This window comes from Apodemus sylvaticus, chromosome 5 (assembly GCF_947179515.1).
Source record: "Apodemus sylvaticus chromosome 5, mApoSyl1.1, whole genome shotgun sequence".
NCBI classification, from domain to species: Eukaryota; Metazoa; Chordata; class Mammalia; order Rodentia; family Muridae; genus Apodemus; species Apodemus sylvaticus.
In genome coordinates, this window is record NC_067476.1 from 87968554 (window position 1) to 87994719 (window position 26166).

General features: G+C 38.8%; 1 pseudogene; it reads left to right on the plus strand.

Moving 5' to 3' along the window:
* The first annotated feature begins 9035 nt into the window (after positions 1–9035).
* On the plus strand, positions 9036–23277 carry LOC127684873 (doublecortin domain-containing protein 1-like; annotated as a pseudogene).
* Positions 23278–26166: the final 2889 nt, after the last annotated feature.

The following is a 26166-nucleotide window of genomic DNA, read 5'->3' on the forward strand; positions in this document are numbered from 1 at the left end:
TGCTTTAATGATCTTTAGCTGTCAGTCCTGCTAGCGATTTCATAATAGAACGTTACACCATATCTTCTAGAGGCTCAGTGTATTTTTGACTTTTACAATTCTCTGAGGAGGTTAATTGCTTTTAGTACTTTAAGTGAGGACCTAAATAGGTATACTGTTAGTTATATGATCACCAGAAGGTTTTACTGAAGATTATTTAGTCTATTTTTAAACAAAAACCTTGATTTCAAGAACACTAATAATATCTTTTTGTCACTTTGTTCAATATCATTTTCCTTATTTGAGTATTTTAAGGAATGACACTTCTGCAAAATATAAACATTAGGACGTATGACTGTTTCTAGGGACAGTTTACACATAGTAACTTCGTCATTCAAAAAGAAGCTATCAGTTTCCACAGTGACTTGGATGGCAGTGGTGAATGAGGACAGAGCAGGGCGGAATAAGACACAGCTCCTCGTGGTTACCTGGGCTACATGGCCCTAGGTTCATAGTTTTGTTCAGATATTTTCCTTCAAGCTTTTAAAAACAATCTCGAAAGTGCTAGCTAAATATTAGTTTATTGTTTCCTTTAAAACACACAGAAGACTAGATAACATCCTTTGGTGATGCACATTCTGAGAAAACTTACATGAAGCATGCATAACCTCACCCGGCTTTAGATAAGGTACACCTCTTTTTATCTCTTTGTACTTCTGCTGAGGTAAAGTTATTTTCTTTCCTTTAATGTGGAATGTTTTATTCCCTTGGTCATAAGAAAACTCACACAAATCCTTAATCTTAGGAACTGTTCCTGCTCAGAGTCCTGCATCAAAACAACCATAGGTATGCATGGAGTAAGGTGGAGGAAGGTGTGTCTCTCTGTAGCATGCATGCTGTAGGGCGTGCCAGAAGACAGTCTGAACTTGTTCCTAGGCCGCAGAGGCTTCAGCCACACACCCAGGTGGCACTAGATTTACACTTTCTTCTAGAACTGGAAATAAACTCTACAGGGAATTGTCCACTTTTATTATCATCATGAATTACTCACTTTCTGTGATGTTTAAATAACAGCTTATCAAAAAATGTGAAGGAAGCTGTTGTGAAGAACAGGAGGAAGTTTAATGAATCTTTGTGTTTTGTGTGCACCAGAAGTTTTATTAAAAAAAAAAAAAACTGCACTTACTAAACAGATGTTTAACCTGTTCATTTACTGCTTGTGTTCCAGTGTTTTAAGCATGTGGTGCATTACCAAGCATGCTCATGGTCTTTTCCCTTGGTATTTATGTACTCTTACTTACATAAACTCCAGTTAGAGAGTTTAATTACCATTAAAGTGATAATAGGATAAAGATAAGTTTTACAATGAAAATTTTCTTTTAAACCCCACATAGCTCTCTAGGAAGGTTCTAAATGCCATTAGAATATAAAGTAAGAAATATATGCTTGTCAAATATATAGTATAAATAAATAATTTAGATGAAAATGGTTGATACATTTAACAAAGACTCTACCAAATAATGAAGGAATAAAAAGTGGTTGTTAGATTTGATGTACTTCATTGTATATTGTAAGTAATTGCTATCTATAAAAATTCTATGGCTTCTGTATAAGAAAAGGAGACATTTTGACAGGCAACACTAGGCTGCAGTGACAGCAAGCACAAATCCCTGGTAACTGTCATTATCCTGCTGGTGAATTCACATCTAAACTATGTGATAAGTTAGACCTGCATTTTTGTTATGGAGCCACGCTCTGTCAAAGTAGCCACACGTCTCACATATGAATAGAATTATTAGCCACATGCAGATTTACTCCATAGAAATCTAAATTTGCCAAGGGATGCTTTGTGCTTCAAATGGGGTTGGAGGATAAAAGCTCCCTGTCATTTTATGTTTATGCTAAAATTTCCCCCTGAAGTGTTGACTAAATGAGAATTAGATTCTTAGAAAATAGTAGATGTATGTACATTTTATTATCTAACTCAATATAAGTAAAATATCCAATAAAATTAAAAACAAAGGAAATATACTTCAGATGATTTTCTGTATGCTACATTAAGTTTGCATTATGTTTACGGACTTTCCTTTGTGAAGGTAGAAGTAATCCATGAAGATGGTTATAGAGAATTCAACTGAAAGAGACTTTAAAAATGAGGAAGTTTTTGTTTTGTTTTGTTTTTACTATGTCACTGAAGAACTATTATCTCTCTGAGTAAATACAGTGTTAACTTCAGTGGTTCAACAGTGTTATCAAAGAGACTGGCTCTTTGTACCTTTACCTTGCAATTCCCAGAACTCTGGCCAGTTTATTTGGCTTGGCCCCTCCTGCTTGCCAAATAGCTCAACGCATGTTCAACTCAACAGTATCTGGAAAAAAAAGGGGGGATATTTAGATGACCAAAACACACCATAAAGAGATTGTCACTCAGATCGCTCTTTGTGTCTTATTGGCTAAAATGATATGAAAGCAGATTATTTAACCTGCTGGGGGACAAGGGAGATGGAATTTCCGTGCTGGCTATAAACCGGGGTATTTGCACACTGAAGCCTGTCAGAGGACACTTTCCATGAGCACAATAGAAAAGCTGAGTTCCCCAGCCTGACTGAGGTTTTATATCTAATGAAAATAGTGGTTAGTTCAGTAATCAACATCATCAGATATAATGTGGACTTTGAACTTTTCAGTATTTTATTTCTTAAATTAATTTTTTGTATTGGCATTTTGTAATATATTTTTTATACTGTGCCATAGTTGGCATAGAATAACTTTTGCATACACTGAGTATACAGAAATATATAAAAGCTGGGGTCTTTACTTTTCTGTGAGTGGAGAGAAATCACCTCAATATAATAAGCAAACACAGCAGTATACAAATTCTTTACCCTCTTCTTCTTCCCTCCATGTTCAAGACCAAATCCAGAACTTTAGGCTTCCTAGTTAAGTGTTCTACTCTGAGCTGTATCCCTAATGTCTCAGATGCCAGGGAAGCAAGAGGCTCCTAGGACCCAATAGGGATACCCAACAAAGGGGAGAAAGAATTTGTAGAGACCATACCCAGAGGTTAGGCATGGCCCCCAGTTGAGGGATGGGCCACCCACCCATCTCAAAAATATTAACCCAGAATTGCTCCTGTCTAAAGCAAATATAGGGACAAAGAGTAGAGCAGAGACAGAAGGAAAGGCCATCCAGAGACTGTCCCACCTGGGGATCCATTCCATCTGCAGACACCAAACTCAGATACTATTGCTGATGCCAAGAAGTGCTTGCTGACAGTGGACTGATATAGCTGTCTCCTAAGAGGCTCTGCCAGAGCCTGACCAATACTAGATGTGGATCCTTGCAGCCAACCATCAGACTGAGCAAGGAGACCCCAATGGAGGAGTTAGGGGAAGGACTGAAGGAGCTGAAGAGGTTTGCAATACCATAGAAAGAACAATAATATCAACCAACTAGACCCCCCCCAAAGTTCCCAAGAATTAAACCACCAAATAAAGTGTACACATGGAGGGACCCATGGCTCCAGCTGCATATATAGTGGAGGGATGCCATATCTGGCACCAATGGGAAGAGAGGCCCTTGGTCTGTTGAGGGTCTCCAGTGTAGGGGACTGCTAGAGTGGTGGTGAGGCGAGAGTGGTTAGGTGGGTGGATGAGCACCCTCATAGAAGCAGGGGGAATGGGGGATGGTGTAGGGGGTTTGCAGAGGGAAAACTAGGAAGGGAATAACATTAAAATGTAAATAAATAAAATATCCAATTAAAAAGGTTATTTATTTCTAATTATTTTCTACCTTATCTTACTTTTAACCCACTGAGTTTGCACACAGATGTGGTAATTCCACTAGGGCATGGGCAACCTGCCAGTAGCCACATCTCTAAAGAGCAGTGACCGTGCTTCCCTCCTAAGGCTCAGAGAACAGCATGGATATGTGGGTGGAAAGGATGCACAGGTCAGAGGATGGGGAGGGTGCTGTGAATCACTGTCTTCTACACACATGAACTCAGAGCAGCTCTGATTACCAGCACAAGAACTGTACAAGACCAAGCCAATTAAAACCCTAATCCTTGGGACTGGAGAAAGGGATCAGCTGAGAGATTTAGTGGATAGCATGGAAATACTTATGGTAAAACTTCTTAACTGGGAGTGTACTGGCTGGTTTTGTGTGTCAACCTTGACACAGGCTGGAGTTATCACAGAGAAAGGAGCTTCAGTTGGGGAAGTGCCTCCACGAGATCCAGCTGTGGGGCATTTTCTTAATTAGTGATCAAGGGGGGAAGGCCCCTTATGGGTGGTACCATCTCTGAGCTGGTAGTCTTGGATTCTATAACAGAGCAGGCTGAGCAAGCCAGGGGAAGCAAGCCATCCTCTGCTACATATACAGCTAGAGCCATCGGTCCCTCCAAGTGTACTCCTTGGTTTTTGGTTTAGACCAAGGAGTACACTTGGAGGGACCCCCTCCCGGAAACCCCCTATCCCATCTTCCCTCCCCCTGCTTCTATGAGGTGTACCCCCACCCACGAATCCACTCCGGCCTCCCCACCCTCGAATTCCCCTACACTAGGGCATCAAGCCTTCACAGGACCAAGGGCCCCTTCTCCCATTGATGCCCAACAATGCCATCCTTTGTTACATATATGGCTAGCTCCATGGGTCCCTCCAAGTATACTCCTTGGTTTGTGGTTTAGACCTGGGAGCTCTCGTAGGTGAATATTGTTGTTCTTTCTGTGAGATTGCAAACCCCTTCAGCTCCTTCAGTCTTTTCTCTAACTCCTCCATTGGGGACTCCATGATCAGTTCAATGGTTGGTGTAGTGGCTATTCCTGGTTGTCAACTTAACTATATCTGGAATGAATTACAGTCTAGAATTGGAAGGCTCACCTATGATCATAATTTGGAGGCTCAGAGATTTAAGTTTCTGACCTGAATCTTGGTATAGAGATCTTGAAACATAGTGGCTAAGACAAGGAGATCTCTGAGTTCAAGATCATTCGGGATTAAAGGCATGGATGCACACGCCTTTAATCTGGGCCACACCCTCTGCTGGAGAACTACAGCCTTTAATCTGGGCTATACATTGGCTGGAGATATATAAGGACACATTGGAAGAAGGAAGATTTACTCACTCTTCCTTGCCTGCTTGCCTCGTGGGACTGAGAAACTGCTAGATCCTTGGACTTCCATGCACAGCTGCTGCTGACCATTGTTGGGGAGTTGGACTGTAGACTGTAAGTCATCGACAAATTCCCTAACTATATAAAAACTATCCATATGTTCTGTGACTCTAGAGAACCAAAATTAATACAGTTGGCTTCAAGCATCAATCTCTGTATATGTCAGGCTCTAACAGAGCCTCTCAGGAGACAGCTATATCAGGCTCCTGTCAGCAAGCACTTCTTGGCATCCACACTAGTGTCTGCATTTGTTGACTGTATATGGGATGGATCCCCAGGTGGGACAATCTCTGGATGGCCTTTCCTTCAGTCTCTGCTCCACACTTTGTCTCCATATTGCTCCTGAGAGTATTTTGTTCTAAGAAGGACAGAAGAACCCACACTTTGGTTTTCCCTCTTCTTGAGCATCATGTAGTCTGTCAGTTGTATCTTAGGTATTCTAAGATTTTGAGCTAATATCCACTTATCAGTGAGTACATGTCATGTGTGTTCTTTTGTGATTGGGTTACCTCACTCAGGATGAAATTTTCTAGTTCAATCCATTTGCCTAAGAATTTCATGAATTCATTGCTTTTAATAGCTGAGTAGTACTCCATTGTGTAAATGTATACCACATTTTCTGTATCCATTCCTCTGTTGAAGGACAACTGGGTTCTTTTCAGCTTCTGGCTATTATAAATAAGGCTGCTATGAACACAGATGAGCATGTGTCCTTGTTATATGTTAGAGCATCTTTTGGATATATGCCCAGGAGTGGTATACTTGGGTCCTCAGGTAATACTATGTCCAATTTTCTGAGGAACCACCAGACTGATTTCCAAGGTTGTTGTACCATCTTGCAATCCCACCAACAGTGGAGAAGTGTTCCTCTTTCTCCACATCCTTTCCAGCATCTTCTGTCACCTGAGTTTTTGATTTTAGCCATTCTGACTGGTGTGAGGTAGAATCTCAGGGTTGTTTTGATTTGCATTTCCTTGATGACTAAGGATGTTGAACATTTCTTTAGGTGCTTCTTGACCATTCGGGTTTCCTCAGTTGAGAATTCTTTGTTTAGCTGTGTACTCCAATTTTAATAGAGTTATTTGGTTGTCTGGAGTCTAATTTCTTGGGTTCTTTGCATATATTGAATATTAGCCCTCTATCTGATGTAGGATTGGTAAAAATCTTTTCCCAATCTGTTGGTTGCTGGTTTGTCCTATTGACAGTGTCCTTTGCCTTACAGGAGCTTTGCAATTTTATGAGGTCCAATATGTCAATTCTTGATCTTAGAGCATCTGCCATTGTTGTTTTGTTCAGGAACTTTTCTCCTGTGCCCATTTATTTAAGGCTCTTCCTCACTTTCTCTTCTATTAGTTTCACTGTATCTGGTTTTATGTGGAGGTCCTTGATCCACTTGGACTTGAGCTTTGTACAGGAAGATAAGAATGGATTGATTTACATTCTTCTACATGCTGACTGCCAGTTGAACCAGCACCATTTGTTGAAAATGGCTGTCTTTTTTTTCCACTGGATGGTTTTAGCTCCTTTGTCAAAGATCTAGTGACCATAGGTGCATGGGTTCATTTCTGGGTTTTCAGTTCTATTCCACTGATCTCGCTGCCTGTCACTGTACCAATACCATGTAGTTTTTATCACTATTGCTTTGTAGTACAGCTTGAGATCAGGGATGGTTATTTCCCCAGAAGCTCTTTTATTGTTGAGAAGAGTTTTCAGTATCCTGGGTTTTTGTTATTCCAAATGAATTTGAAAATTGCTCTTTCTAGCTCTATGAAGAATTGAGTTAGAATTTTGATGGGAATGGCATTGAATCTGTCGATTGCTTTTGGCAAGATGGCCACTATTACTATAGTAATCCTGCCAATCCATGAGCATGGAAGATCTTTCCATCTTCTGTGATCTTCTTCAATTTCTTTCTTCAGAGACTTGAAGTTCTCGTCATACATATCTTTCACTTGCTTGGTCATAGTCACACAAAGCTATTTTATATATAACTATTGTGAAGGGTGTTGTTTTCCTAACTTCTTTCTCAGCCTATTTATCCTTTGAATAGAGGAAGGCTACTGATTTGTTTGAATTATATCCACCCACTTTGCTGAAACTGTTTAACAGCTGTAGGAGTTCTCAGGTGGAATTTTTGGGTTACTTAAGTATACAATCATGATCATATCATCTGCAAATCATGATATTTTAACTTCTTCCTTTCCAATTTGTATCCTTTTGACCTCCTTTTGTTGTCTAATTGCTCTGGCTAGGACTTTGAGTACTATGTTGGATAGGTGGGGAGAAGAGTGGCAGTTTTGTTTAGTTCCTGATTTTAGTGGGAATGAGAAGACTCACTTCTAATCTACATCTATGAGATAGAAAATTTACATGATTTAATCAAGATTTTTGAGGTAGGAAGATCGACCTTTAATCTGTTGCCTTCTGCTGGCAACCTATACAACAGATATAAAAGAAGCCAGCATGCTTTCTCCTTGCCAGCTTTCCCTCACTCTCACTAGCAAGTCCATTGCTTCATGGACATCAGGGCCCACTTCTTGGGAATTCTGGCATATACTGAAGACCAACTGAGACATCTAGCCTTATAGACTAAACAACTAGATTCTAGTACCTTCCATTGATAGCCATTGTTACAGCCTGTAAGTCCATAAGATATTCTTATAAATCTTTTTATCTCTCTCACTCTAATCATATCTATTTATCAACTATTATCTATCTATATATCTATCTATCATCTCACACATGCACACACACACATGCACACACACACACACACACACAGAGAGAGAGAGAGAGAGAGAGAGAGAGAGAGAGAGAGAGAGAGAGAGAGAGAGAGAAAGAGAGAGAGAACCCTGATTAATACAAGTGTTCTTCCAGAGGAAAGGAAAGACCGACTTAATAAATGTACAAATGGCCCTACTTAAAGGAGGGTAAGACCTGTGTAAGACCACAGAATCTTCTGTGCTTCATCCTGCCACAGCTGGATGTTCTCTAGTATGCCGAAGCTTGTCCAATTTGATTAAACTGGCAAACCCTGTACCTGTCTAACCACTGTGACTACACATTCCCCTTGATCTTGATGCCACTCATTCCCCTGGAATACTGCAGCATGAGTAGCCATCTATTCCAGTTTTCTCATAGACATGTGACTTGCAATTCCAGAACCCAGGCAGTCTCGGATAAACTCAGTCATCCCACTACCAGCTCAATCACCTTTCTTTAAAAAATGTATCTTGTGTACTTATATGTCTGCATATCATGTGTATGCCTGGTGTCTCTGGAGGCCAGAAGAGGAGGGATTCTTCTGGAACAGATGGTTGTTAGCTGCCATGTTGGTGGAGGCCCATTAGAAGAACAGCTAGTGATCTTAACTGCTGAGCCATCTCTGCAGCGCCTATCAAATATGCTAAATCAGTTCTTGTAAATTATTTAAATATACATTTTGCATATTTAAATATATAGTCACTACTGAGGGATAGTTTGCAAGTTTCATCCATGTAAGGACTGCATCTCTCATTTGTGTGTGTGTGTGTGTGTGTATTTCCTAGTATTTATATTGCTCATGCTTAATGAAGTAAATCATAAAATTGCAAATTCTTAGTTTTTCAAGCTTTAGTTTAACTAAACAAGGTAATGAGGCTTAGTGGTAGGACAGGCTTGGATCTAAACTTCTACCCTGTCTCTACTGATGACATGTTCATTTACTTAACCTTTCTGAGTTTCCACTTAAGTGTAAAGGGAAGTTGAAAATACTGCCTTCCCTCCAGGAGTATTACAAGCCTCAAAATTCTGGCCAAGTAGTACTTGTTACATGGTAGATGTTAATAACTTATTACAATGGATCCATTCTACTCTTCCACAGGGTGTTTCTTTTTAGTAGTTTATGTCAAACCAGGCAAAAGCAGTTATTAAAACTACTGAGGGTTGTTTGCAGCTTCAGTTTGGCCCCAACCGACTTTTACATTCAGCCACTGTATCAGAAGGGTCAAGCCTTCAGGATTGTTCTACACATCAAACAGATCACAGCCAGGAGGAACTATCAAATCCAGATAGCTACAAATCCAAGAGTAAAAACAATTCTTGTTTTATGTCAGCATCCAAGAGAAACAGAGCTGTCAGTGTGCCAGTGGGTCAGCTGAGGTAATCAAAGCCACTCACTGTTCTTTTTAACCAACTGTTGAAGTTCTTTTATTTGATCAGAATTTATAGTGATTCCATTGACCATGTCAGACATTAAAACATAGCATATCATTTGGGTTTGGGTTCTGTTTTCTATTATTATTGGATTTTTTTTTTTTTACTTTGAAATCACTGGAGTCAGAATGTTGCTAATTACAATTTAGAAAACATGAGATGCACTCCAACCCGTGAAATCAAAACTATGAAAAGAGCACTAGAGGCAGCAACATTGCTTACAAGACATTTATTTCAAAATAGAAATATGTGCGTTTGTTATTTAACCAATATTTTGGAACAGAATCAAAGTGAAACATAGTTATGAAACCATCTGGTGCCTACATTTTCAGATTATCATAAGCTGTTAACCTAAGAGTTAATGGGCAGAAAGGAATGCGGTGAAAATACAGACAAAGGCGATGATGCATCCATTGCATTCAGTGTTTGGATATACTGGTACATAGTGGTTTAAACTTACTTCAAGCTTTTATTTTTAAATGCTGACTTTGTTTTAATGGCCTTATACATTAACACAATTAGAGCGTTTCGAATAAAATATTTTTGACAGCTTACCATGTTCTTTTGAAAAAAATCAAAACTAGTTTTGATTGAAGATAAAACCTGAAACCTCAACTCCTACTGCCATCTACACAATTTGAAACTGTAAAAATAGAGGCAATAGACTTGACTTTTGAATTAAACTTTTCATCATAATAAACCTATTTGAATTACTCGTATTCTTTAAAATTAAAGAACTTGCATAAGTCTAAACACTTGTGGAAAATCTTAGCCATTTAATATCCTGTAATATTAACACCCTACTACTGTTTTGGCTGTCAGAACATAGCAGGAGTCTGATTGACTCCAATTCTTCATGTACAGAATCAAAAAAAAAAGACTACTCTGGGGGTTTACTAGTAAAATGTCCTGAGTAATTAATTCTGAGAGAGGAACAGTCTTGGTATACATCTGTTGTACACTTGGATACTTTTTAAACAGTGTTGATCTCATTATATCAAAAAATTTTGTTGTAGGATCTTATCTGTAGATACAATTTTATGTGTTTATTTTGGAGAATGTATGGGCTAGCATTTCTAAACAAGTATTAAATGATTAATATGCACCAAATTTTATGTCTTCTTTCTTTTTTTTTCATTTAGAGTATCAGACTCCTCTCTAAAATTTAAGTCACCCCATTCTTGCCACGGATTGTCTCAGAGATATAAACTTCAACCAAGAGTTATTAGAGAGTAGCAACTTACAAAAATGGATCTGGAACAGCCTTTGCCAAAATTACTGTTTAAAGGTAAGAAAGAAAAAGAAACACCACACTCTTCCACAATAAATTGCTTAAGGGGTGCAATTAAAAAATGATTTTCTTCCTGTCTTTTTTGCATGGTTTAACAAAACTAATGTTTACGCATTTACAGCTCAGTAAGAGGATAACGTGCTTAATGAAAGAAAAATCCACTGACAGCACGTTTATTGCCCTTCATTAGCATTGGTGCTTAATTTAATATAGATCTGAATAGACATTAGGGAGCCTGCAGGAGGTTAAATGGTGAAAATATAATAAATTAAATCAGAGATTATTGAATTTGCTGTTTAGTTTCTGTGACACTCAGCAGACACAATTCATTAGACGTGTGCTTTCAGAAAACAGTGCAAAGTTTCCAGGAGCATCTTCTCATTTATATTCTTGGTCTTTTTTTCAGATTGTATTAACATAATTATGAAATTGTGGCAAGTAATGAGGAAATGATTTTTATGTACATGGTATTCTAATGTAAATGTTACAGTTTGATTTTGATTTTTTAACCTTTACATATTTATATATGTGTATTTATACATAGAATCTCAAACAGTTTCTGGTCAGAATTTCCCCCTCATGTCAAGATTTTGGGCATGTAAAGATTTCTAAAATGAAAAATAAGCCTTTTCTTAGTGTGAACTAATACAAAGAGAGAAAGTAGGAATATCTAAAAAAAAAATTCTTCTGAGCATATTGCTCAGAGAGAGCTCATTGTCTAGGGTCCAGTGTTCCACGTGATGACAGCTTTAAATAACAAAAGAGATAACCTTGCCATTAAAACCCAGTGTGTCTGACTGCTGTGCTCCCGACTCTTTGCCCACCTCATTAGAAGCAATTTTTCTGCCACTCCCATGAAGTTGGTGGGGCAAAGACAAGCCTAGACGGTAACAGCGTGAGCCAAAGAAAACTAATTCTAGAGTTCATTGCAGAAGAAACCGTGGAAGTCCCCTGTGCATTAGTGTCACTGTATGAGACAACACTAGCATTCTTATCATGTTTGTAACATTTGATCATCAGAAAACAAGCAGTTTCCTGAATTGGGACAGTGTGGTGTCTGTAAAGCGAGCCTTGGGTGTAGTATACCCTACAGCCTCCCTGTGTGGTAGAGCAGATCCACATACCTGCAGATTTTGCTTTAACTTTACACGGTGGTTGTCTTATGTTGTATTCATAGAAACATTGGCTTACAGGCAACATGATTGTAGTAGGCAAGGATGTCTTAATGGTTTAAAAACTCCATATAATTCATACATAATCTCTTCATCAAAATTCTTGATTAGTTTTATACAGATAAGAAATGCTTGTTCTCTAGTGAACAACTGTATCACGAAAAGAGATATATAAAAATCATTTGTAGGTAAACTAACGGGGAAAAAAATCTCTGGCCATGTATGGATAAAATAATAATGTCATATCCTATTCTTGGTGGATGATTTTTAAGTGTACAAGTTAATTTCTTGTCCCTCCTACATTTCATCCTTTTAACAGCAACATCCCGGCTTTGTCTGCACATCTTTGGCTGTGTTTCACTGTGACATGTACTGCTGTTCCTTTAGCACCAAAATGTTGGCACACACTCCTGAAAATTTCACACCATCTCTTGCTGGATCAGCAAGCTTAACCCACCAAAATCTGGTGTGATGCACTGGTTTTTGACTGATAATCAATCTTTACGCTGCTCCACAGTTGTTACTGGGACACGGAGCAGAGCAGGTGGCAGATGTGTCTTGTCTTCTGAGAGAAGAAATTGTAGGTGAGCTTGGACACAGACTAGCACATCATGTGTCTGTTACAAAGACACAGGATAAGTATAATGGGGGAAAGCCACCATCTAATTATGGTCATGGATAACCCTAAACACTGACAATTGCTTACCTTCAAAATGTCGAGAACATAAATGTAAGTATATGTGTGCATGCATGCACACACACACACACACACACACACACATCCACATGCTGGGTGATGCTTGTAGATATTCTGCAAAAATTAAGCATGTCTGAATGACTCTGAAGACAGAAGACACACTTCACACAAGGCACAAGGCATTGCTAAGGGTAAGCAGGGAAGCAACCGACCAGCGTCAGTTAGGGGCCTTCCCATCTGCATGAGTCTTCTAGAGGCAATCAGCACAGAGGCTCAGGAGGCAGTGACTTGACATTACTTTAGCTTAATTTCACTCTCCAAGTGGTTTTCAGGAGATTTCTATGTGCCTGCCAGTAGACAGCTAGATCGGAAATGGTGAAAGCAAGGAGTAATGGTCATTTAGTTACTTTTAATTTTTAATTATTCTTTCATCTCTAATTTAAATTCAGCTCACCTCAGTACAATAAAACCTCTAGCCAACAAACATTTTTATCAAGTACCTATTAAGTTGCTTAGCACAGGGATAGAAGTCCAGGACTTTGCAGATTTTAACGAGTTCTATAAGTCATAATATGAATACTTAGTAGTGAAAATACTATTCAACATTGTACATCAAATAGATTCCCCAAGGAAAAAAATAGTATTTCCCCCACAAGAAGGTGAATTAACTCAGTATAATATTTTGGTAATTCTATTTCCATAATTTATTGCTTTTTTAAACTAAGCTTTAGAAAATAAGTGTAGGTACTGAAAATTGCCCATTATTGAAAGTAACCCCAAAATTTACTAAGAAAAAAGCCCCCAACACATCTCTGGTAGATTACTCTGTTCACTGTCTCTTTGAATATAATTAACAGCCATAATCACTGTCTCTGAGAGAGTAAGAGAGCTGTCCACATACCTCAGAATATATAATGGTTATTTAGAGGTCAAGCCAAGGTCAAGACTGACTGGAAGCATTCCCTGTCAAAATGCAGAATTAGATTATTCCTCATATTTTTTTATTGAACACCTAATCAGTAAGATTATGATGGAAGATCAGAAAATATGTAAACATTTGGTAAAATAGAAATATTTTACATGAAGACTATTGATGAAGATGTCCTATTAGCTCTTACAGTTCCATCATGTGATGATTCTGCCATTTATTAACAATTATGTCAGAGCTGTGCAGACTCTGTAATGAGATTCTGAAAGAGGCCTTTCAACAAATTCTCAGATGCATAGTTGTATTGTTTAGGTTTTATTCACTTTTCCTAAGCTCCTGCCTGGTGTTAGGGACGAGAAAATTCCTGGATCTGATCCATGTGGTTTGTAACAGTTCAGCGACTTAATGTCTGCTGAAGCTACAGGCAGTGCCTTGGTGTGACTTAAACATCATAAAGAGGATGGGGCCAGGTTTTACTGCATGAATCCTGATTGCCTTTGAGAGTTTGCAGTCCTGTGCTTTCACCCCTTTGTATATGATCGGCTGTCATTTGGCACTCAGAGTTATCCTTTACAGAAATCCCTTTCTGCCCAGAGATTTGTTAAGGAGAGCAAAGAACTCTGCATCTGTTACATGCTGTAAGATGTAGTCACAGAAAAAAAGCCATGAAAGGAGTTCTCGGTACTACACCTAAGATCTATATTTAAACCTGGAGATTTTCTGCTAACTGCCATGTGATCTACAAAATGAAATAATTTGCTGTGACAGCTTGTGATTGACAAGAATATGTGTGAGCACATTTAAAACAGGCCAGCTCTTCATGTAGAAGTAAATGTCAGTGAAATGATGGATTCTCATCATTTTAATTATTGATGATTTGGAAATATTTCAATTTCACGACACACAGGACACATTATAAATAACAGCATAACACTTTTTTTCTCATATCTGCGTCAACAATGAAATGTTCTGTCATATTTTGTTTTTCAAAAAATGCATTAGTTTAATGAACCCAGAATCATGCATTATTGTTTCATTATATGTCTAGTGAATTTGACTCCAGTGGCTGCTTTGTTTTGCCAAAGCTAAAAGTGGGCTTTGTGACATGCACCTATCGGGGTGCCATGCCATAATTCAAAGTTAGGCTTAGTTCTCTCATACAATTTTCATTGTTTTCTTTGAATAGTATATATATTAGATGACATCACTATTCTATCTTATCTGCCACATAGCTGCATATACTCAAAAGTAGAAAAATGGCATTATAGAAAAAGATTCTTCTATTTTGGCAATTAAGTGTAAAACTACAGTCGTATATCTCATACATTTTTTTCCATTTCAACTTTTAAAAAATTAAGTATATAGATTAATATGTATTTGAGGTCAGTTGCAGGAAAGAAAAAAATGTACCCCTAGGTGATGGGAAAATTGAAGCCCATGTGTGTATACCTGGAAGCATCTCTTATGTCAAATGCAAAGTTATAAAGAAACACCTGAACTCTTAGGAATTTCATGAAGAACTGAGTTGTATGTTTATATGGAAGCCACGCTTCTCTAATAAATAATTGAAAATCTATCAAGGCTCACACAATCTAAATAATGGCTTGTATGTGTCAAGCACCTGGGTATGTGCATTATGTAATTATAATACATTTATTACTACCACACCCGAGTCAATGCTACAGGCCCAGCCTATCTTACCTGTAGATCTAAACTCCAATATTGTGAAATCCTAATTGTTTAATTACTCATTTGGTTCTTTAACCTTATTTAGTAAAAATAGTCAAGAGTGTTGTTGAGATGTAAGCCATCTTAGATTACAGATTTCCACTCTAGGATTTCCTGAGAAAATTCCATAATGTATCACAAATATGTCTCTATGATATAAATAGTATACTAACTTTAAAACTCTGTAAACATGTATGTATGCATGTGTGTGTGTGTGAGTGTGCATGTATGCATTTGTGTATCTGTGGGGCATGTAGAACAGAGGTCAATTTTAAGTGTACTCAGTCACTCCATTTTATTTTCTGAGACAAGGTCTCTCACAGAACTATTTGGCTAGACTGGCTTCCCTGTGAACTTGATGGATCCACCAGTTTCTACTGTCCCAGTTCTGAGATTGCAAGTGAGCCACTGTGCCTGGATGTTTTTATGGATATTGGAGATTGAACTCAGATCCTCATGCTTGCTTGGATACCACTTTATTAATTGAACCATTTCCCAAGCCCATGTTAGTTTTAGAAATCCAATAATTTCTACATATGCAGCCACACTTGAACTCAAATAGTTTAGAGAATTTTATTCTGTCCTCTGCAAAGAACTCTGAAAAACATTAATTCTCATTAGGACAATAACTCACTCACAAGGGTTGTAAATATTGTTTTTATTACCTCAAATTTTTGCATGGGTGAGTGCACACAGTGAGCTCAGCTCCCCAAATACAGCTGAGAAAGTTCATAAGAAAATTCTCCACCCAAAATGCTGTTGTTTCCTTGTAAGAAAGCAGAAGGACTAGTAATAGCAAGGGGGAGACTCCATCATTCTGTTACAAATTCAACAGATATTTTTCATGTCAAGACTAGGTTTTAATGAGGTAGAGAAGATAGGCAAGTGCTATTAAGGAGATAAATTTTTGTAATAATAATAATAATAATAATAATAATAATAAAATAGTGTCATAAAAATATCAGAAGAAAATTCTAGAATGGATACATTTTCTCAGGAACCATTAAATCAAATTTGTCTGTGCCCCTTTTCTTACTTGCCATAAGAATTAATTTATATATTTTATAGTTACTCTTCCAGAGTGGTTTTTGCCTTTCAAACTTTAGTTTTAAATTATCAGGTTTCTAGGAGAGATGTGAGAAATAATAGTGTTTAGTTGGAAGATCCCTGGAATTGAGAAAATTTAATCTGTACAATTCTCATCTCTCATGTGTTGCTGTGGACAAGCAGGTCTGGTATTTGTGAATATGGGTAATACTATCTTAAAATCCCTAGATATTTTTCATTATTTTTCTAATGAAATTGAGTGGCTTGAAAAACTGAATGTCTGCAAATCCTGTACAGAAAATAGTGATGTGGAAAATAGGAGATTGAGGAGGTTAATATGTTGTAAATATGGCTAAGACTCCAGTGCTATTCATCGGAACCCCATGTCCACTCCTACTTTCCCAAAATAGATGGCCAACTAGGTTCGGGAAAACAACAATAATAATTCTTTTATACTTTATCACTGCCAGGAAAGAAAATTACACCAGGAACCTGGGAAAGCACTTAATCTCTCTAAGCCTCAGCTTCCTCATCCACAAACTGAGCATAATGAAACAGGCCTCATGCCATGACGGTGAGAGGCAAACAGGATAAGGTGTGTGGAGACGTGGCAGGTGGAAGGTGTGGAAAACGTGCTGGCCCCTGGGCTTCAGCTGTCTTCTGTCCTCTGCTCCATCCTGAGGTAAGCTTGTTTCCACAAGCCTTTCATACCTGTCACAGGTACTTGATCTTATGACCAAGGCGTTTGCTAGATCTGAAATCTTGAAATAAATGCAACCGAGTTGAAATATACACCGCACAGTTGCTCGCATGGCACGATATAGGGGAATCTAATTAGGAGATTTGAATTCTCCCTGTCTGAGATGTAGGTAAGAGTCAAACCCCAAAGGCTCTGCTCCAAGAGTTGCATTTTACATCATGTTCGCAATCCTTACCTTTCAGCTACTGTAATTCATTTGAAGAAAGTTCATAGAAAAGTTCAGGGAAAAGGATGTCAGCGTTCTGATTGGCACAGTGGATGGCATGTTTATGATTTTAATCAAATTTAAATTGAAGAATACTTCGAATGATGTGTCAGACTGGTGTTACTGAGTTAAAACCTAGTGACAACCACTGTCATTATTAGTTAAATATAGCCGTCATGCCTATAGCAATAAATGCTGACACCTAAGAACATGCAGAAACAAAGCTCAAGGATTTTGAGAAGAGGGAGTGACTAGAAACTCAGAGCAGTGCAGGAATGTGACCTGGATCGCATGCATTTACCAAACACAGCAGCGATTGTATTCTGGGCAGATGATGTAATTGATTGTAGCAGTATGTTTTCTTACTGTCAGAGCATTTCTGTTTTATAACCTCTTCTTGTACTCATGAGATGATGTGTTTGTTCATATTTAATGACATTATCTGTACCTGACTAACAGCCTCAGCACTCGTGAGGTTTCAAGTTTATTGTCTAACTACAAGAGAGTGAGTTTTTGAAAACTAGTGAGATTTTTAGTAGGTTTTATGGATCGAGGATGCAAGTTTGTTGCTGTTACTCTAGTGGCAGAAGAAGGTAGAGTTCTCTTGCCAGGCATATATGCAAACTGAAAAATTATAATTGTAGGGACCATTTAGGAATATTTCACTTACAGCACACGCTTCCATTTTAAAGAGGGAACTGAGCAAATGCTCAGTTGTATAGATAGACCTCTTGACACAAGCAGACTTTACAGTGCTTTCTCCCCTTTCTTATTTGATAAAAAGAAACATTAAAGTAGGGTGTGTGGCGTGTTCAAACTGAAATGGAGTCCTGAGAATCATCCGAGGCTTTAGCGTGTCTGTGATCAGTCATTGTTTCCTAGCCCCTGGCAGCTGAGAAATGGCTCTTCCTTTGGCCACGCACTTTGCAAGCTTATGCTAAGCCTTCAGTAGGCACAGAAGCCCACTTAGCTCTTCATCTTTGCAGGGTTGAATCTTAACTTCCTAGGAAGGAGGATCTCAGGAAGGTAGCAGCAACCAACACGCAACTTCAACTTATCCATTCCACTCAATAATATATTTAAAAAGTTATTCTTTTGTGTTTGGGCAATAAATTTGAAAATGCATATGTGTGCTTAGTAAGGTTCTGGAAGCCATCTGGTGTTGCTAGAATTTCAGTGAACATGATGAGGAAGCAAGGAATGCCACCTTTGGTGGGCATTTGGCTGTATAGAGCAGAGGCTCTGCTGAGAGCAATGTTGATGTGTTGGAGAGATACAAGAACTCACAAACTGGGCACAGTGAGGCAAGCCTGCAACCCCAGAACTTCAGAACTTCAGGAGGGCTGAGAAGTAGAAGTTAGCCTGGGCTACACAGTGAGACTCTGCCCCTGAAGAAAAGAACAAAAGCAGAAGGGACTGCTAAGTGCTGGCAGTTGAGGCTGGGTGTGCTCTGGGGTAGCCCCTCCATGAAGGGATGCATCCCCATTGCGTGCTTAACGTCTCCCTCTACTTTTATCATATTTGTAAACATCAAACTGTAATTATTGATGAAAGGTTTGCCATTCCCTCCAAACCAAGGGTGCCTAAGGCAGAGACCACAATTTTCTGGTCCAGAGCCTGGCTGGATGTTACCGATGTGTACTGCTAGTCAGTGGATGTGTAGGATGTGTGAAGGACCAAATGCATGAGCCACGGTGAGTCGCTGGCATAGCTGTCGAACGGTTGCATACCTCCTTAGAGCAACCTCCTTGGCTGAACAAAACGAGCAGATCCTACTCACAACACCCACAAACGTTCATTTGACACTTCTCTTCATATTTCTTACAGTATCTAAAATAGTCTTAAAGCATAACTGTCTTTATTATTAGAAGTAAGAAATAGAAGATGAGATCCCTTGGGATGTTGACCACTTAGTGCTGAGTGGCCTGTGGGTACAGGACCTCCCCTTTAGTGACTCCAACAAGGGAGGGGACAAGTGGAAGAGTAGTGAAGGGATCAGCGCGGGAGTTTGCTTCTTTTAAAAGTATCTGTATTTGTGGCGCGCGCGTGTGTGTGTCTGTGTGTGTGTGTCTGTGTGTGTGTGTGTGTGTGTGTGAGCGTGCCTTTGGATGCCAGAAGAGGGCATCAGATTCACTCAAGCTGGAGTTACAGGTGGTTATGATCTGCCCTGTGTAAGTGTTAGGATCCAAACACAGGTTTTCTGGAAGAGCAGCAAGTACTTTTAGCCACTGAGCCATCCCTCCAGCCCTAAGATTCTGATTCTTACAAAGGTAGCACAGAGTCTCTGTCCTGGGAGCTTGTTGGAGTTGAGGAACTCAGTGAAAGATAAACATGGTAGGAAGTAGATTTGCACAGAATTAAGGTTCTTGCTTGGACACTCAGCTTGGCTTGTCGCCCCATGTGTCCTACAGTCACTTCAGTTTTTCTATGAGTGCACACACTGCCAGTGTCTGATAGTACCTTCTTCCTCAGTGTGGCTAAAGCTGAGGTAAGACTTTTCTGTGCTCCAAGACCTTCCAGGCTGATTCTCTCTCTTCTTGACCTTAGACGTAATAGGTTTGCTATTGCCATCAAACTCTGAGCACATTTTTTAATTTGATGTCATGTCTTCAGAGTTGTGATGTAAGCATACCACTTCATATTTCTCAAGAGAAGGGTTCCCTGAGTTTCCTGTTCTCATATACAAGCTCTATGGCCTACATTTTGTGACACAGATTTGTACAGTGTTCCTTTTCCTCCTCCTTCTCCAATAGCTCTGTACTATTGGGAAATGGACTTTCAGTAATGCAATGGAAGAATTTTTGAATAGTCCTGTCAAAACTCTAGAAGGGCCTGCTTTGAGTGATTATTACGCTTCTCTGTGCTTCAGTAAAGCACAGATGCAGTTGCTTCCTGCCAGTGTCCATTCTTCTCAGTGTGTCACACGAAGCAGCTTTCACCTACACTATTTTTCCCTCCTAGAGTTTGCTTCTCGAATGCCTGTCCTGTCATTTGAAGGCTGTTTGACCACTGAGTTCTGTGAGGTGCCTCTGCCCACACTCCCTCAGTTCCTGCATCCTTCTCACCTAGCACACAACATACTAATTTTTCAGACCAAGAACTATTTGCAATTTTTCTGAGGCCAGTGGCCCCAGCAGGGAGTGAATGGGAGATAGACAATGTATACTTTCTCAACAAACATTCGGGTAAATTATTGTACAATGTAGAGTGTACAGGATGACATATCATACCCCCTCAATCCTTATTTCACCTAACTTTTTTAGATAGGGTCAAAAATTGTTCTTCAGGTATTGGGAATCAAGACTTAGGTCCTCGCGCAAGTGGGATAAGTATTCTTACCAACTTCCCCAGCCCCTAAGTCAATAATGTTCAAAGTTTGTTTTAGTGCTTAAGTTTATAATTCTGAAGCTAGTGCATAATGTATACTGAGCCTCTGGCTGTATCTGCTTCAGCTTATTCCAGGTTATTTTCCTTGATAGATCAAGAAATCCTCAGCAATGAAATGGCTAATCAGGAGTATAAAAGTCTAGGGCTTTCAACATTCAAAGAAAACAAATCAATATCTGAAGTAAAAAAATCACCTAATATTAATCCAATAATAGCTACTGAGGTACTCGGCATGCTCTGATCTAATTATTTGATGAGTATTTTACAGATATTTGTTGGGCATTGCACTTAATCAACAAAGATTCAGATAAATTATTGTGTAATGTAGAGTGCACAGAATGACATATCATGCCCCCTTCAATCCTTATTGCACTGTGGCTAATGCTGGTTACTCAGAAAGGATCACATTTTATTGTGTTAAACACACACCAATTGAGCTATTTGCAATGTACCCAAGTACCAGCAGGTCAAAGGTCAACAGTCAAAGCATATTGCTTGTCCCAGTCATGCCCAGAGTCTAGTAGGCACACGTAAGCAAAGAAAGATATTGAAGTTCAGTAAAATGAGGGCACAGAGGCGGAAAGCCTAAAGAGATCCAAGAGAGCTCGCTTGAGAATATGGCACAGTGTGGTGTTCAAGTAGGGCATAGAGAGAGTGACTTGGCTTTGTTAGAACTGTGAGGGCATGCATGTGCTTGCGCAAGTGGGGGTCAGAGACAGCATGTCTCACTTGAACTGGAGCTGTACTTCAGCTAGACTTGCTGGTCAGCAAGCCCCCGATCCTCCTGCCTCTACCTCTCCAGTGCAAGGATTATAAACATGCAAGTTACCCCTGGCCTTTTTTCATATTATATTAAAAGATATGTTTTAAATCGAAATAAGACTCCATCCCTTCCACCCTCCCATTTCTTCCTCCACTCTCTCCCAGCATCTTCCACAAATCCTGTCCACGTCTTCCCACTCTCAAGTGGATAGCCTTTTCTCATTATTATTGTTACATACGTGTGTGTGTGTGCACACAAATACATATACAACCTACTGAGTATTTTGTGGTGTGTATACAGCTTTCAGGCTGATCTCAGAATTGAACAACCCTGACGGGTCTAATCCCCGGGAAAGGTCAATTCTTGCAGCAGTCCTCCTGGCATTGTTAAGTCATCTCTACAGCCATTTCTCAGTGAGAACATTTCACTTAGTTTCTCTCCATGCCCCTTTCTTCTCAGCTCCCGGAAGCTCCACCTATGTTCTCTTTCTATGGGTTTACCTAAACTCCTATTATTTTGTGTGCGTGCAACTGTCTGTCACTGTCGTCTTTCACTTCATGCAATGCTTTTGAGGTTTCTCTTCATTGTAGCATCTATCAGCATTTCCTTCCTTTCCATGGTCAGATAAATAGTCCATCATATATGATTTATCCATTTTTTCCACTGATCAGCACACAGTTCCCACCATTCAGCTGTCAATAGTGCTGCTGTGGTCACAAAGCACACGTGTAAAAGCATTTCTAGGTGAAAGGTCATGTTTCCATCATGGTGAGTGTTAACAGAGGATTATTTAGAAATTTGAGGTGGTAAATTAGGTATTTCTAGGTGTACATAAATAGACATATTTCTTTCATTAGTTAAAAACAACAGATGAAGGCGGCATCATTGTATTTCTGAATTATTTGTAAGTTTGAGATCCAAAACAAATCGAATGCACAAGTAGGATGGATGGTTCAGGTAAACATTATTTATGAAATGAAGCCTCTTAAAAAGGAGACAGAAACTGACAGCGACCGAGCGAGTAATATGCTACGTTCCTGTTCTTACCTGTGTATCCTTTGAAGCCTTACCTAGTAATTTAGCTGCATTCCCATTTGTACCAGTGGGAGTTTGAAACTGAAGTCCTGTGCATGTCTTTGAAAATGTCTAGGTCAAAGTAAACTGTTAATGAAAAGCCGTTCTTCACTCTCATGAAGTAGTCTCCAAAGTGCCTCCCGCTCTGCACGCAGGGCTGTGGAAGGTCGCTGATTAGAGGTCATCTGCTCTAAAGCAACAGCAAGAGAAAAATGTGTTAGAAAAGAAGCAGCTTCCTCAAAGGAGAGAACACGAGAGTTCAGGTCTCATGTTGATTTTCAGTAGCAAAGGACACTGGGCCCTCTCGATGGCCAGTTGAAGCCAGGTGCGTGTGGTCAGGGATAGAGGCAAGCTAAGGTGAATTTTAATTAGGACTAAATTGTGGTATTACTCTTTCATACCCGGAACATCTGCTCCCTTCAGAAATGATGATTTATGCAGGCGATCAGAGCAGACAGCTTGCTACAGCTTATGTTACAGTTAGTGGGAAGCTGGAGATGCTGGAGGTAGCATTTCAGAAAACCAGCATCTAAATGGAGCCCGGCCAGTGTGGACGGCACAGGGAACAGAGAAGGGAAGCCTGACGTGTCCATCTCTAAAGGCTGATGCCAAGTAGTGACTGAATTAAAAAAATAAAAGCTATCTTCTAGGCCATCTGTTGTTAATGAAGTAACTTGAACAATGCACGGGCTGATGCTTCCCACTGATGTCAAAAGACAGAAAACAAAGTCCGTTCTTTCCAGCAGGATGAAGACACTTACTAAGAAGACATCAGTGCGAATTCTTCTCTTTAAGAATGGCATGGGGCAGGATGGGCATGGGATTACAGTGGGAAAGGAAAGGATGAGTAAGGTACCAGTGGGAAAAATTGAAATATGAATCGAATTGCAAATTTTATGGCTTTTGAAGTATATTGATTTTCCTTCTAAATAACCATCTCAAACATTAAACTTATATGTGAAGAAGGCTTCACATATTAGCTGAAGCGTTCACCTGTTTAGAAAATGCTAACATTTTATTAACAACATTCATTAACAACATTAATTATCTTAACAAAACAATGATATTTACTTGGTTAACCAAGTAAACCATTTTCCTAGTTAAAAAGTTACATTTATACTAGAAGAAAGTTTCTAGTTGGCTCAATATGCTATCAGATATTTATGTTGAAGCTAGTCTAATATAGCTTTAAATATCAAACTGCAACTTTTTATTTAGCATAAAACCTAAAAGCATTGTGTAGCTCTTGAAAGTATAAAGTCTGAAATAGCTGAAATTATATTTAAAATAATTACATAAATTTAAAAAATAAATCTGGATAGACTTTGGAAAACTATGTAATGATTGAGCAAACTTAAAACAATAGAGTTTTAAATAGACTGGTCATGTGAACACATCTTTAGAAGGTTTTTGTTCTTTCTGGGTCATTTTTTAAAGATGCTTTTATTTGTGTGTGTGTGTGTGTGTGTGTGTGTGTGTGTGTGTGCAGATGCCTATGGATGCCAGAGATGTTGACTTCCTGGAGCTAGAGGTATAGGCAGTTGTGAGCAACCTGACAGAGGTATTGGGGACCAAACTCAGTGTTCTTTCTCAAGAGCCTTTGCATTTAATCACTGAGCCATCCCTCCAGCCCCACACATATCATCTTTGATATCAAGGAACTGATAAAAATTTGAAGATGTAGTTTAAATATATTATATGTAGGTAATTTTTGTCAACTTTAGTCATCTTAGTGATAATAATAATTATAATTCTCTAGTACAGAGACAGAAGAGTCATGTTTAGTTTTGCATCTTGGCTTTGCTGCCCATTGATTATGAGGCCTCGAAGTATTGCAGTTCATTGAACCTCAATTCCATCACCTAAAATGGGGATAACAGTAGCGCTCCCTTCACAGAGTTGGTGCAAAGAGCTGCTCTCATGTTCTGCATGGAGTATGATTCATGACATTCAAAAAGGTCCCAATAAATATTTTCTAATTTTCATCTTTAGGACTCATAAATACACATCTAGTAGAAATTATTTTTCTTATTATTAGAAAATCTTTCTGTGAGCTTCACATAGGTGCCCATTTTTTTGCATACATACTTTCACTGTTTTGAACTGTTTTAATTTGGATATTACTGAAAATAGGTGAATAGTTGATTATCTATTAGGAAGTTTTATCATAACAATGATTTTATCTACTTATTTTATGGTTGTCTTATAACTACAGTCAATAAAGAGCACTGTGCTGGTTAGTTTTGTGTCAACTTGTCAGAAGCAAAAGTGATTGTTGGGAATGGAGCATCCATTGAGGAAATGCATACATAAGATGTGGCTGTTGGCAAAGTTTTAGGGCATGTTCCTAATTAGTGACTGATGAGAGAGGGCCTAGACCATTTTGAGTGGAGCCGTCCCTGGGCTGGTGGTCCTGTGTCTATAAGAAAGCAGGCTGACATGCTATTGTGAACAAGTCAGACAGCAGTACCTGTCTATGGCCTCTGCATCAGTTCCTGCCCTGTTTAAATTCCTGTCCCAGCTTCCTTTGATGATGAACAGTGATGTGAAAGTGTAAGGAAAATTTATTTCCATCCCTCCCAATATGGCTTTCACTCATGGTGTCTCATCACACCAATAGTCACACTAACTAGGACAAGCATTTATCAAGGACATAGGAAGTCTGAGTTTCACTTCCTTTTACCTGCCAGTTTGGATTATGAGTAAAGGAAGGGCTATTCAACAATACAGCAATTTCTGAAACTTACTGTAACCTCTTCCCTAGATACTCTGAAAAATAAGAAGGATGTATATATGTTAGATTATTAAAGTGTAGCCACTCTTGGAGACAGATGCTAGATTAGAGCATCTTGGGTCAGTTCAGTCTGTAATTCTGTGCGATGGTAGTAGAAAGGGTTAATAATTGTTTTTACAAGATGCACATCCTCAGCTGAAGGTTTGTAAAAAAAAAAAAAAAAAAAAAAAAAACTGCCACTTCTGGTTTTTGTGAATAAGTTACTTAATCACAAATCACTGAATAAGTTACTTAAAATATGTAACAAAGAAATCAAGATTATTTTTTTATAATCTGTGGAATTTAAAGAATTTTCATAGTTCGTAAAACTCATGATAGAACATTACTGATTAATATATTTATAATATATTTACCTAAATACAGTTTGAAGAATGAAGTTAAAACACCAACTGTGGCTAACTAAATGCTGAACTATGATTTCTTCCACTCCTAGAACCTATCGGTAGTCAATAATTCAGCAGAGAGGGGCGTCCCTATAAATCCTCATCTTTTTATGACTGATTGTTGACAGGAACTGCCTTATATGGTCCCAGTGCAACTATTGTGAGTTTATGATTATAGTAGTTATGTGGACTCTAGAGGATGGCATTTTATAGCCTTCAGTCTATCTTCAGGTTCTTACATATTTCTTGCTCCCTTTTCTGCTGTGTTCCCTGAGTCTTACAGTATAAGGTATAAATGTCTTATTTAGAGCTCAACCACCCTTTATTCTCTGCATCCATGCTCTTCATTATAAAGAGGTTTCTCTGATTGAAGGTGAGGGTAGCTTTTGTAAATTGGTATAGACATATGTATTAAGAAAACATTTTGATTTTATGTTAATTAGTTGCCCTACTTGGGCCTATAACTTTGCTTGTTGTGGGTTATTATCTGGTCTTGTAGTATCAGGCAAGCACTCTCTCCTATTGTATGAACTTGAAATCCAACTGGAGGGCAGTTGGTTATTTCTGTAACAACCGTGCCATTATTGCACA